This window comes from Schistosoma haematobium, chromosome 4 (genome assembly GCF_000699445.3).
Source record: "Schistosoma haematobium chromosome 4, whole genome shotgun sequence".
Classification (NCBI taxonomy): domain Eukaryota; kingdom Metazoa; phylum Platyhelminthes; class Trematoda; order Strigeidida; family Schistosomatidae; genus Schistosoma; species Schistosoma haematobium.
This window is the reverse complement of record NC_067199.1, coordinates 36,086,442-36,099,267: the sequence shown is the minus strand read 5'-3', so window position 1 is coordinate 36,099,267 and position 12,826 is coordinate 36,086,442.

Here is a 12,826-nt window from a genome sequence, read left to right as displayed (position 1 = left end):
ATTAAGGACGTTACTTAAATTGCCCAAACGTTGCGTGTTCTGATTAGGTCCAGTAATGTAAATCCACAATTATAAATGCTTGATGACTCTGAGCAGGTTGGCGAACTCTCTAGCGATGTAGTCCAATGTAGGATGTGATATATTCCGATTATAGTCTATAAATGTAGATAGTATTTGATTTAGACTTCCGTTAACTCAATCACAAATGAAAATAGAACAGGGAATGCGTGAGTAGTAATGTATTTGTTAACCAGCAAGAATATGTCACGCTATGTAGTAGCTCAACGGAAAGTGTGTTCAAGGTCATTGACTAAAACAACACGTACAGTCATTTAATGATGAATGTACATAGGCTGCAATTAAACGCAACTCAATTTCGTAAATGTGCCCTTCAGCTTAGCAACCAATCAGAATGAGGCGGGAATTATTACATCCGTCATCTTTGTAAGCAATGGCGGTCGGCTTTCTTCCTTCTGTGCTTCTTTCAGCTATTTGTTTTGTGTAGCTACGGAATTTGACGTTTCAGTATGCTAAAATCCAGAAGTTAGTGTAATACTCTGAACGTTGGAGTAAAGTTTTTCCTGATTTTGCTTTGTTTTCTGGGTTTTATCTGCTGCTAATGAAGTCACTGTATCTATTCAGCTAAGCTGGCTAGTACTAACATAAGACCTTACGTTTTCAAACGACAATGGGTTATGTTTTACCTTGTTTTCTAGATATCCGAAGCCGAAGTTCGTTTTCATCTAGCTAAAATAATTGTTGCTGCCTCCTGTGACTCTAACTGTTAGCATGTTCGTTCCTAACTGTCCTTTATAATGTTATCGGCAAAATGAAAGGAAACAGTCTGCGTTTTCTAAATTTTCTTCAGTAGTATGGACAACACTATCCCACCAACGAGTCAAACTAATACAGAGTGCCCAGCAGTAGGGTATATCGATACTGATTTCGAAAGGACCCAGACTTCCGACAACTATAGATGAAGTCACAGATGCTACCAATCTATTGCAGAGGGTTTGTTATGAAAAATATGCCATATAACAGTAATAGAGGGGTTGTACTCATTACTCAGTACGTTAAAGCAAGCTTAACATTGAAAAGCCGGAAATCTGCTACCAGTGTCTAGTGTATGTTTGCTGTTTTGGTCATAAAAGGAAGCCGAAGGGTCATGATCAGGGAGTAAAAAGGTAATTAACTGTTATTAAGCTCACTTTTTATAGATTATATTTCACCACTCGCAAATTTGTGTTTTCCCACGGTATGATGTCAACTGGTACCTAATATGTTCACCCTCACGATGAAAAGTACCTGCAAATTTTTACCTCCATATTCGAATTATTTTTGGACAACTGTCTTACAGTCTGAGTGCTTCGTACGCCCCGAGAAACTCTATTTCTACAACATTCGTAGTTCCAGTATAACTTTCTCACGCAGCAAGTTCAAATTAGACACTAGTCTTTCTAAATAAGCCTGTTAAGCTAATATCCGTATTCTCTATTTCAGTTAATCGATGAAGACATGTACCACGTGCATCTGCTGTATACTGCCATTTTACTGCAATTCTAACTGTTATATCTTACTTTTCAATAATCAAATTGCTATATGCTGCAAATACAGACTTATTTGTTTTGATGGAGGTAGGGAATTCACGGGATTTTCAGCAGGACCGTATTAATATTCTCAATAAAGAGCTAAGCGAGTGCGTAAACCAGTGTAAGGTACCATACGGGGTGCATTTGAGGCACTAGTGTCCCATTAGTGCAGGTAGGGGCATTGCTTGCTTGTCATATGGCATTTGAATTAGAAGCTATAAGATAAGACGCAGGTACGGTTAGGATGTGTAACGCGTGTCCATCCATCAGCTGGCGTGACAACTCATGGTGGTTAGAATAAGCTATGAGAGGACCCGAGTCTGTAGGTCTCCCAAGGAAATGACGAGGATATGCACCAAATCACCTTATGAAAAGCGCCTCCAATCACTCAACCTCTACTCATCACAGTATAGACGTCTTAGAGGTGACCTAATGGCTTACAATAACCTTAACACTTCTGGACATCCCCTAAAACACCTAATTAAGCTTAGTTCCAACACTAACCTAAGGGGTAACACCCAGAACCTAGAGACACAACATAGCAGGACGGACTGTAGGCACAACTTCTACCCCTTAAGAGTTGTCAAATGCTGGAGTTTTCTGCCGACCTAGCTAGTCCAAGCGACTTCCCAGGAGTCCTTTAAGAGGCAACTGGATTTATTCTTAAGGACTAAGTATAGTATCATACTGTGATTTACCAATTTCTTTTTCCTCTTTTATTATTAACATACCTAGTTTTCTGCCTTGAGGTATTGGTGATCCCCTGCTACTAGACACGGAAGCCTGTTAAGCGAAAGCTTCTTCTATTCAGTCCACAACCATTTGAACACATGAACTAGGTGCTGAGAGGCTCGCTTATCACAAGTTTCTTGCAACGACTAAGTAGATAAAACAAAGTAGCATTAGATTAAAAATTTATTGAAGAACGTTCATTAAGAATTGAATATCAAACAAAGGTTTAAACCAAGTTCCCGTTTAAAAGTTGTATTGGTAATGTTAAGCTGCAGTTTTTGTCGTTTTTTTCCAAACGAAAGAGTAAAAGAAGTCAAAAAATACTGGGAGTGGTTGCGAGACTAAAATGGACGTCCAGCATCCTTTTTATAATCTGCTGTTCGTTGGATCTCCCGTAACCAGTTCCATAGGGTCATAGTTCTAAGGGCGAAACAGTTTTTATGATCTGTGAAGACTCACTCCTGTTGCATTCTAAATGAAAAAATGGTGATGAATTTAGTCAGAAATGTGGAATATATAAATAACCAAATCACATGTTTTTTAGCAAAGAATTTATGCAGTTGTGATTTACCTTGAGTTCATGAATATTAGATAAGGACAGCTACTATTACTTGCGCAAAGCATAACATGGGCTTAGTACCGTGTTGCAAGGCTTTTATTATTTTGCTCCCATTTAAGTATTCCCATGCATCTGAGTCTAGTTTAACAGAAAAACATACAAGCAGAGTAAGTGTCTGATAAACTAAAAGTCCCAGTTGTCAGAACGATTCTTAACATTTGTCCACAGCCAGCTGCATTTAATTGAGACACAGAACACTCATCTTCTAAGACTTTATACTGCTGTTTTGCGGGGAACTATAGTTTTATAAAAGCTCAGACACTTAGCTATCTTGCTACCGATGTTATTGCTGGGAAATTGTTTAATGACAGTGATAATGAAATATGGTCAGTGATAAATGTACAGTTTAGAAATAAACACCAAACATACTTATCGCTATCTTATAATGTATGACAGCAACAGCATCAAAGGCACGTTTTTTCCTATTTTTAATCAGACTGATCTGAATCCGTATACACATTAGAAACAGGCAACTCTACTTACTAAACTGATCTGTTTCGTTACAGGCTTCAAGCACTATACTTAAGTATATCATAATTCTTTCAACTAAACTGAATTATACGACAACCAAGAACACTAAACTAAGCAAGTGTCATAGTTATTGTTTCACTTGCAAAGACATGTTGCTCAAAGTAGTTAAATGGACATAATTAAGCCGATAAAACCAAAACACGAAATATAGGCCAGTTGAACTTACCTAAGAAAAAAAGAAGGATACATAAATACTGCTTTCATTCTGAAGACAACAGGCAGTTGTTCATAGAAACATATTTTACAGTAAAACAAACACTTCTTCAGTAAAATCGTGCACTGACAGTCTATCTGGAAACAATCAACTATGTGAACAAACTCACTATGACTTGCGTGCAATGGACGTACAGTGCAACGCAGTCAGAAGTGGCGAATAAAAATTAAAAACAGAGCAAAATTAACTACATAATCTAGTTATTTAATAAAAAATACATTATGAAATGACAAAATCTGTGGTTACTTGAACGCACAAATGACACTGTGCGATACATTAAGTTTACATGGTTGCGTTGCGGATAAGATCACCCATATACATACAGTGAAAAATTGACAAACAAATACAAATAATTTTAAAAACTATTTACAAAATAAGCCTGTCAGTCGTATCTCCACATAGCTCCCCCCAGAGTGTCCGGAGGTAACACTGGTTACAATAACAATAAGAAAAATTTCATACAAAAAATATAATATTTACAATAATAACCAATTACCAATGTGGAGATGCATTTGACATGTACGTTAATAATATACAGTGTGATTGCGTGAAAATAGCGGTGATATGGCATAGCATGACAAACAAAAGTAATGAGAATACCGTCATTTAAAAGCTTGGTTTGCTAACAATGATATTAATGTACAGAACTGTTACTGAACCCAAAAAAAATGAACTGCTTATTTTTTGTGTGTGTACAACAAATGAATAATTAAATAGAGCTTACTCGATTATTATTGTAACAAATTTTTTTTTAAAAAATGTGACAAAACGAATAATCATGGGAAAAAAAATGAATAATTATGTACACTGAAAAAAAATCATAGATTTTGTTGGGAAAAACCGGGTGAGTATAATGGTATAGTACATCGATAATTGTTCGTTTAGGTTTTTTTTATTCGGCGAAATGTACATAGCGTTTGGGTTTTTTACAGCTCTGCCTGAGCGCGTTAAACAAGTAGGTTTGATACTCAGTTTTTCTTCCATGTCTGTTCTAGTGGCGGTTGCTGGAAGTGGTTGGTTCAGTGAAGTAGTATGTTCTTTGTCGTACTGTGCTTTGTAGGAAGCAGGCTTTATTCTATCGATAGCAATAGTCTCTTTCTTTTCACACTTGTTGATTATGAAGTGTTTGTTCGTTCTTTTAATTACTTGATATGGTCCTTCATAAGGTTGTTTCAATGGATTTTTGACCACATCAACTCGAACGAAGACAAACTTGCATGTTTCTAGATTTCTGTTGAGTTGTATTCGATTGTTATGTTCACGAGACGGTATGGCTTTGATCTGTTGCATGGTCTGCAGCAGTTGGCTAGCAAAACGACTTGGGTCCGTTGGTGTTAAAGTGTTTGGGTCCACTAGTTGACCTGGTAATGTAAGGGTTGTACCATAAACTAGCTCAGCGGCTGTACAACCTATATCCTCCTTTATAGTTGAACGGATACCCAGGAGTACAAGTGGTAATGCGTCACTCCATTTTGTCGTATCATCTTGTGCCATCAGCGAGCTTTTCAATTGGCGGTGAAATCTTTCGACCAAGCCGTTAGCTGCTGGGTGATAGGCTGTTGTTTTGATGTGGTTTACGCCCAGAAGTCTTGTGAATTCCTGAAATAAGATAGACTGAAACTGGGGACCACGGTCGGTAGTGACGATAGAAGGTACTCCGTAATTTGCTATCCGACGGTCAAAGAATACGCCCGCTACTGTTTCCGCAGAAGTATCAGCAATAGGGCATGCTATGGCCCATCTTGTGAACCTGTCCACCGCAGTGAGAATGTGCGTGAATGAATTAGATGGTGGCAATGGACCAACTATGTCTAAGTGGATATGTTGAAAACGTTTTTCCGGCGAAGGATACTTGCCAACTGGACTGATCGTGTGCTTCTGAATCTTGCTGCGTTGACATCGTAGGCAGCTTCGCGTCCATCGTTTTATATCTGAATTGATTTTTGGCCACACAAAACGCTCAGTAACCAATTTGATTGCGGCTCTGATTCCTGGGTGAGAAAGGTCATGCAGTTGACGAAATACCTGTCGACGACATGCTAGAGGTACAAAAGGGCGATTGTTACCCGTTGAAACATCGCAAATGATAGATGTATTTGAGAAAGGGATGGGTACTGGTTTAAGGTTCAAGTTAGACTTCTCCTGGCAGACCTGCAAATCTGAATCGTCTACTTGTAGTTTTGCAATGGTTTCTAGATCGATGTCTTGTTTACGTAACAGGGTATTTACGTCCTTACGTGACAATGCGTCAGCTACGACGTTGGTGTGTCCTTTGACAAATTGGATATCTGTCGTAAACTGGGAGATGTAATCCAGTTGTCGTGCTTCGCGAGGTGAATGTCGGTCGTACGATGTGTGGAATGAGTAACATAAAGGTTTGTGATCGGTCATGATGGTGAAAGTTCGTCCTTGTAGTAAGAAGTTAAAGTGTTAAACGGCTAAGTAGATAGCAAGTAACTCCCGTCCAAAAGTACTATAGCGTTCCTGGGCTGGTGACAGTCTTTTGGAGAAAAACGATATGGGAGTAGTCCTATTGTCTACCTGTTGTTGTAATACTGCCCCGACGGCTTTTTGAGATGCATCCGTACACAGAATTAAGTGGGTTGTGGGGTCAGTATTTAGATGTTGTAGCATGGTGGCATTAGCTATCATCGACTTTGCTTTTTCAAACGCTGTTTTGGCATCAAGAGATAGGTTGAATGTTTGATTCTTCTCTCTCTTCGTACCTTTTTTGTCGGCTTTCAGCAGATCGCTTAATGGCTGTAATACTTCAGCACAACGTGGTAAGAAGCGGCGATAAAAATTACACATACCGAGGAAGCGTCGTAATGACTTCACCGAGGTCGGTTCGGGGTAGTTAGCAATATCTTCAACTTTCGTCTGAAGTGGTTTGATCCCTTGTGAGTCGATGTAATGTCCCAAAAACTCTAAGGCTGGGACTGCGAATATGCATTTCGAAGGATTGATGACGACGCCATGTTTTTTAAAACGATCAAAAAGGATCTGGACATGTTGGATATGCTCTTCTAAAGATGAGCTTGCAATCAGAACATCGTCGATGTAGGCAAACACGAAATCAAGGCCTCTTGTTACGTTATCCATGAAGCGTTGGAATGTTTGCGCAGCGTTTTTTAATCCGAATGGCATCCTTAGAAACTCAAACAAACCAAAAGGTGTTATTATGGCTGTTTTTTCAATGTCTTCCGCTGCCATTGGAATTTGGTGATATGCTCGCACTAGGTCGAGCTTCGAAAAAAATGCATTTACCGTGTAGGTTTAATGAAAAATCGTGTATATGCGCAATTGGGTACTTGTCGGGGATGGTTTGATTGTTTATTCGTCAATAGTCACCACACGGACGCCAATCTAGGTCCTTCTTTGGTACCATGTGTAACGGCGAGGCCCATGGGCTGTTGGATGGTCTGGTAATACCAAGTTGCATCATATGTTCGAATTCTCTTTTAGCTACTTGCAACTTGCTTGGTGGTAGTCTCCCCCCGACGCTAATAGGGGGACCGGTGGTAATGATATGGTGTTGTACCTGATGTGGGTTACATTACTTTTGATAATCTGATTTTGTGATGCACTCGTATTCTGACAGGATGTCGTTGAAAACGTTGTTCACAGGCTTCATTATTCGAACACCATGGATTTCGTAGTCGTTGGAGAGTGTACCATTTACCTGTAAACGTGTGTTTACGTCGATTAATCTCTTGTTGGTCATATCTACTAACAGGTTGTACGCACTAAGAAAATCGGCCCCGAGGATGGGTCGTTTGACTTGAGCAACTATGAATACCCATGTGAATCTTCTGCGGGGTCCGAGATCTAATATAAGTGCTTGCTCACCGTACGTTTTGATAATTTATTCGTTAGCCGCTACTAAGGACAATTTAGTGCTTGTCGTATGTTGTCTGCGTGAGAGATGGAGTGGGATGATGCTGATTTCTGCTCCAGTATCAACTAAAAAGTCTGAGCCAGAAATACGATCCCTGATGTGGAAGAGGCGGCTAAAATGTTGGCCAGTAACAGCTGCCGCCATTACTGTCTGGCCACTTCGTTTCCCTGATGGTCTGGCTTGTTTGTCGTGAAGTTGCACGGTTTTGTGCAACGACGTGCTTTCTCACCATAATTCGAATGATACCAACAAATTCCGGCTGCCCGCTTAGGTGACCTAAGACGATGTCTGGATACTGATCTCCTTCTGGACGTAGATCTGCAGGTCGAGAATGGATGGTAGAAATAGTCACCTGCAGTGATGCTAGCTGCTGTGTTAACTGTGTTATTTGTTGTTGGATGTTGAGTGCGTCGCTCATGTTTTCTCTACTTGAGGGTTGTATCGCGTTAACACCGAGACTATCGGGATATATTTATATCATCTTATCGGCCATGTCTGCTAAATCATCAAGACTGACAGAGGCTCCTGATATGCTGAGGATTTGTCTGACGTTATGGGGTAACCTTTGTGACCACATCTGCTTAAGTAATGCTTCGTCTAACTTGTATGAGCCTGCTAGTTGTCTCATATGTCTAAGCAACTGTGAAGGTCTTTTGTCCCCTAACTCGCATGCGGTGAGTAGTTGCTGTAAGCGTTTTTCATCAGACTGCGAAGTACGGTGGATTACTGCGGCTTTTATTTTGTCATAGGGGTCCGTTTCTGGTACGTTATCTATCAGGTCTCCGACTTCTGCTGCCACTTCTATGGGTAATGCTCCAACGACGTATGCATATTTTGTCGCTTGCGAGCGTATACCTCTCGACAAAAATAATGCCTCAACCTGTGTGAACCAGATCCTGGGATTATTAACACCGTACGTTGGTAATCTTAGCCCAGAAATAGCGTTGATTGAGTTTAAAACCTTATCTTCTAGCTGTGATGAATGAAAGGGGTTGGTTGATGGGCTATCTATATCGATAAGTTTATTAGGAGAGTTCATAATGCCAAAAACAAAAAATGGTGTCGTGCCAATTGATAATAATAAAAAATTATGTAGATATATAAAGTAAATGTCTATAAAAAAATAATCGAGGCTCACCAAATAATTGTGGTGGACCAAACAGATATGAACGCGAAACGTATAAACAAAGTTATTAAAAATCAATAGTAATATTAATATATACAATTAATCGTTACAAATACAATAATAATTAAGGACGTTACTTAAATTGCCTAAACGTTGCGTGTTCTGATTAGGTCCAGTAATGTAAATCCACAATTATAAATGCTTGATGACTCTGAGCAGGTTGGCGAACTCTCTAGCGATGTAGTCCAATGTAGGATGTGATATATTCCGATTATAGTCTATAAATGTAGATAGTATTTGATTTAGACTTCCGTTAACTCAATCACAAATGAAAATAGAACAGGGAATGCGTGAGTAGTAATGTATTTGTTAACCAGCAAGAATATGTCACGCTATGTAGTAGCTCAACGGAAAGTGTGTTCAAGGTCATTGACTAAAACAACACGTACATTCATTTAATGAAGAGTGTACATACAGTGAAAAATTGACAAACAAATGCAAATAATATTGAAAACTATTTACAAAATAAGCTTGTCAGTCATATCTCCACACCCTACTGCTGGGCACTCTGTATTAGTTTGACTCGTTGGTGGGATAGTGTTGTCCATACTACTGAAGAAAATTTAGAAAACGCAGACTGTTTCCTTTCATTTTGCCGATAACATTATAAAGGACAGTTAGGAACGAACATGCTAACAGTTAGAGTCACAGGAGGCAGCAACAATTATTTTAGCTAGATGAAAACGAACTTCGGCTTCGGATATCTAGAAAACAAGGTAAAACATAACCCATTGTCGTTTAAAAACGTAAGGTCTTATGTTAGTACTAGCCAGCTTAGCTGAATAGATACAGTGACTTCATTAGCAGCAGATAAAACCCAGAAAACAAAGCAAAATCAGGAAATATTTTGCTCCAACGTTTAGAGTATTACACTAACTGCGGCATCTTAGCACTCTGAGACATTAAATTACAAAGCTATAAAAAAGAAATACCTGAAAGCACAGAAGGAAGAAATCCGACCGCCATTGCTTACGAAGATGGCAGATGTAATAATTCCCGCCTCATTCTGAATGCATGCTAAGCTGAAGGGCACATTTACGAAATTGAGTTGCGTTTAATTACAGCCAGTGTAAAATGTAATTAATGTTGCTGTTGTTGTCACTTTGACCAAGGCACCTCTGGATGTGTCCGATGCTGTGAGAGTATTTTCGTGGGGTGTTTCTCAACTCATTGGCATCGGCCACACTGTTTTGGCAGTTTCTGTCGAGGTGAGAAAGTCCATCTATCAGTACAGTTATCCGCGCGATTTTGAACAAGTGAGTGAGGCTATCGACCATCTACGGGAATTATAATTCAGAGTATGAGTAATCGGATGATAGTGGTTGTTGATTGAACTGATCATTCAGTTGATAGCGGACATGTGTAACAAGTGGAAGCTAATCAAGTAAGTGATTTTAATTTTAGTTCTGTTTTGTGTGTAACTAAATTTTTTTATGGTGTAGATAATTGTGAACTTGAGACAGGTAGTTGCAATTTGGACACCGATGATTCCCTGAATAATGATGACTCTGTAGATAAATGCTGATTTCAGATAAGAGAAGAAAGCGAGAATAAGAATTTTGAACAAAAGAGAGGATCTGACAATTACAATTACAATGAACTAAGAGCACATTATAGACACGTGGACAGACAAACAGTCTGTGTCAGTTGTGGTAATCGGACAATATAATTACTGTACAGTTAAATGTTTTTTGTTGTCTTTTAATCTGTCATAATTATCCAATACAGTTTTGTTGTGACTACTTGGAATTGGACTTCTTGATTGGGTGTTGTGAAAGTTCTAGACTATTTGAGATTGTTGGTAATTCGTTAGACCATTTCGAATCCACAGGCAATCATGTTGGTAATGAAAGTGAATGAAAGCGAAATATATATTGAATTCCAGTCGAAATAACTAAAGTTTGATGAATATGTATCCGTGTCACGTTCGAACTTGTTGGTTTAGCAGAGGGCATGAATTAGTTTTTATGTGGATGTAGGATTTCACCTGTTCTTACTTGACTAATTGACATCCAGTGTCGGATACTGGATCAACTGTGTACGCTAACCCCTACGTCTTTAAATAATCAAAGCTGAGACAAAGCTAAACTGTTGGATATAGCTCACCAATTCCTTAATCGTGGACCAAAGCAGAGAAGCATATTAACTATTCAGTATTTTAAATCACTAAAATAAGTACGAACAAACCCTGATATTGTCTTGTTAAAGCCTGATAAAAGATCAGGCGTGATTGTCAAGAACAAATGTGAATGTAAAAGTAAGACATTATCCATTCTCAGTGATGAAAGTAAATTTATGCCTGATGGTGAATTTGCAGGTATTAGCAAAGTAGAGGGAAGAATAAATTCAAACCTAGTGAAACTGTTACACATGAATATTATTGGTAGAGAGGAATTTAATTTCCTAAAGCCTATTGGTTCTGAGTATCGTCATTTACATGGATTACCTGAAATTCACAAACCAAACATTTGTTTACGCCCAATTTTATCAGTGCGTCGATCACCTACACATAACCGAGCTAAATTACTGGATCCTGTTGGAACACGTTTATATAAGTATTCTGTGAAGGATTCTTTTGAGTTGGTCAATCATTTAAGTGACATTAATATCAAGAGAAAGACAATGTGTTCATTTGACGTGAATTCCCTGTTCACAAATATACCACTGAAAACGACTATTGATATATTATGTGACCACATATCTTTGAACAGCCTTAAAAAATTACCTGTTCCTTTAAAAATCCTTAAAGATTTAGCACTACTATGTATTGACAACGTCCAGTTCATGTTTGAAGGTGAATAGTTTTGCCAGGTCGACTGGTTGCTATGGTTGGTCCATTAGACCATTATTAGCAGACGTGTTCATAACACACGTTGCAAATCTAGCTGAAGACCTAGTCGTAAACATGTCTGTTTATAAGAGATATGAAGATGACATCTTAGTTATCTGGGAAAGAAATAACGATATGGATTGTTTATTGAGTAGACTTAGCACTCTGCAAAATCACATCAGCCTTTCATGTGAAGAGGAGAAGAATGATCGGCTTCTCTTCTTAGATATGCTAATAAGTAGACGAGAAGATGGTTCAAGCAAACGATCCATCTTTCGAAAACCAACATTGATGGGCCAATACCTTGGTCACAATAGTTGAGGATGCCTTATTTACGCTCACTCTAGCCTAAACTACTGCTATGTGATATGCCTGAACTAAACAAAGTGAAGGATTCTGTGTGGATTGTATTAAAGCCGTCGAATTCCGTTACCTTACTGCTCGGCTGTGTTTATCGTCGACCTAACGCATCTATAGATTAAATAACAGTATTATCGGAGGTATTCGCACTAGCATCACCCCTCTCATTCACAGGCAAGCTCATTTGTGGTGACTTCAATATGCCCGAAATTTCTTGGCTGCCTGTCAAAGCGTCGAGACGTCATGAATCATTTATTGAATGTCTAGAGCTTGGACAATGGACTCAGTATGTCGATAGCCCTACCAGACATCAAAACATTTTAGACTTAGTCTTTACCAGTGGCCTCACCCCCAATACTTTGTATATTGGAAAAAAGTTCCCAGGTAGTGATCATAACATTGTCATATTCAGCCTTAATGTAAAAACCACAACCGATAGAAGTAAAACCGTAACACTTCGTAGAAACTATCGCAAGGTTGATTGGAATAACTTCTACAATTACCTAAGAAGCACTGATTGGAGAACTTTCTTTACTTCAAACAATACCGAGACATTAACCAATATATTTTATCACAACATCAAAAGTATCATCAACAACATCGCACCTTGAGAATACTGTAAACCTACGTTCTTCAAAGATCTCTATATACCGGTCAGTACAAGAAGACGTTTTCAAAGATATTGTACTCGATTCCACAACTTAAATAACTTTTCCTCTTTAGTAACGATGACAGAAATACTTGTCAGAGGCAATAAGTAAACAAAAAGCAGTAGCACAGGAAAAACGTGCAGTTGAACTTAATAATAATTCCTCTGCACTCATCATACTACTCCAAAATAAACTTAAACGCTCTAAATCGAGAGGG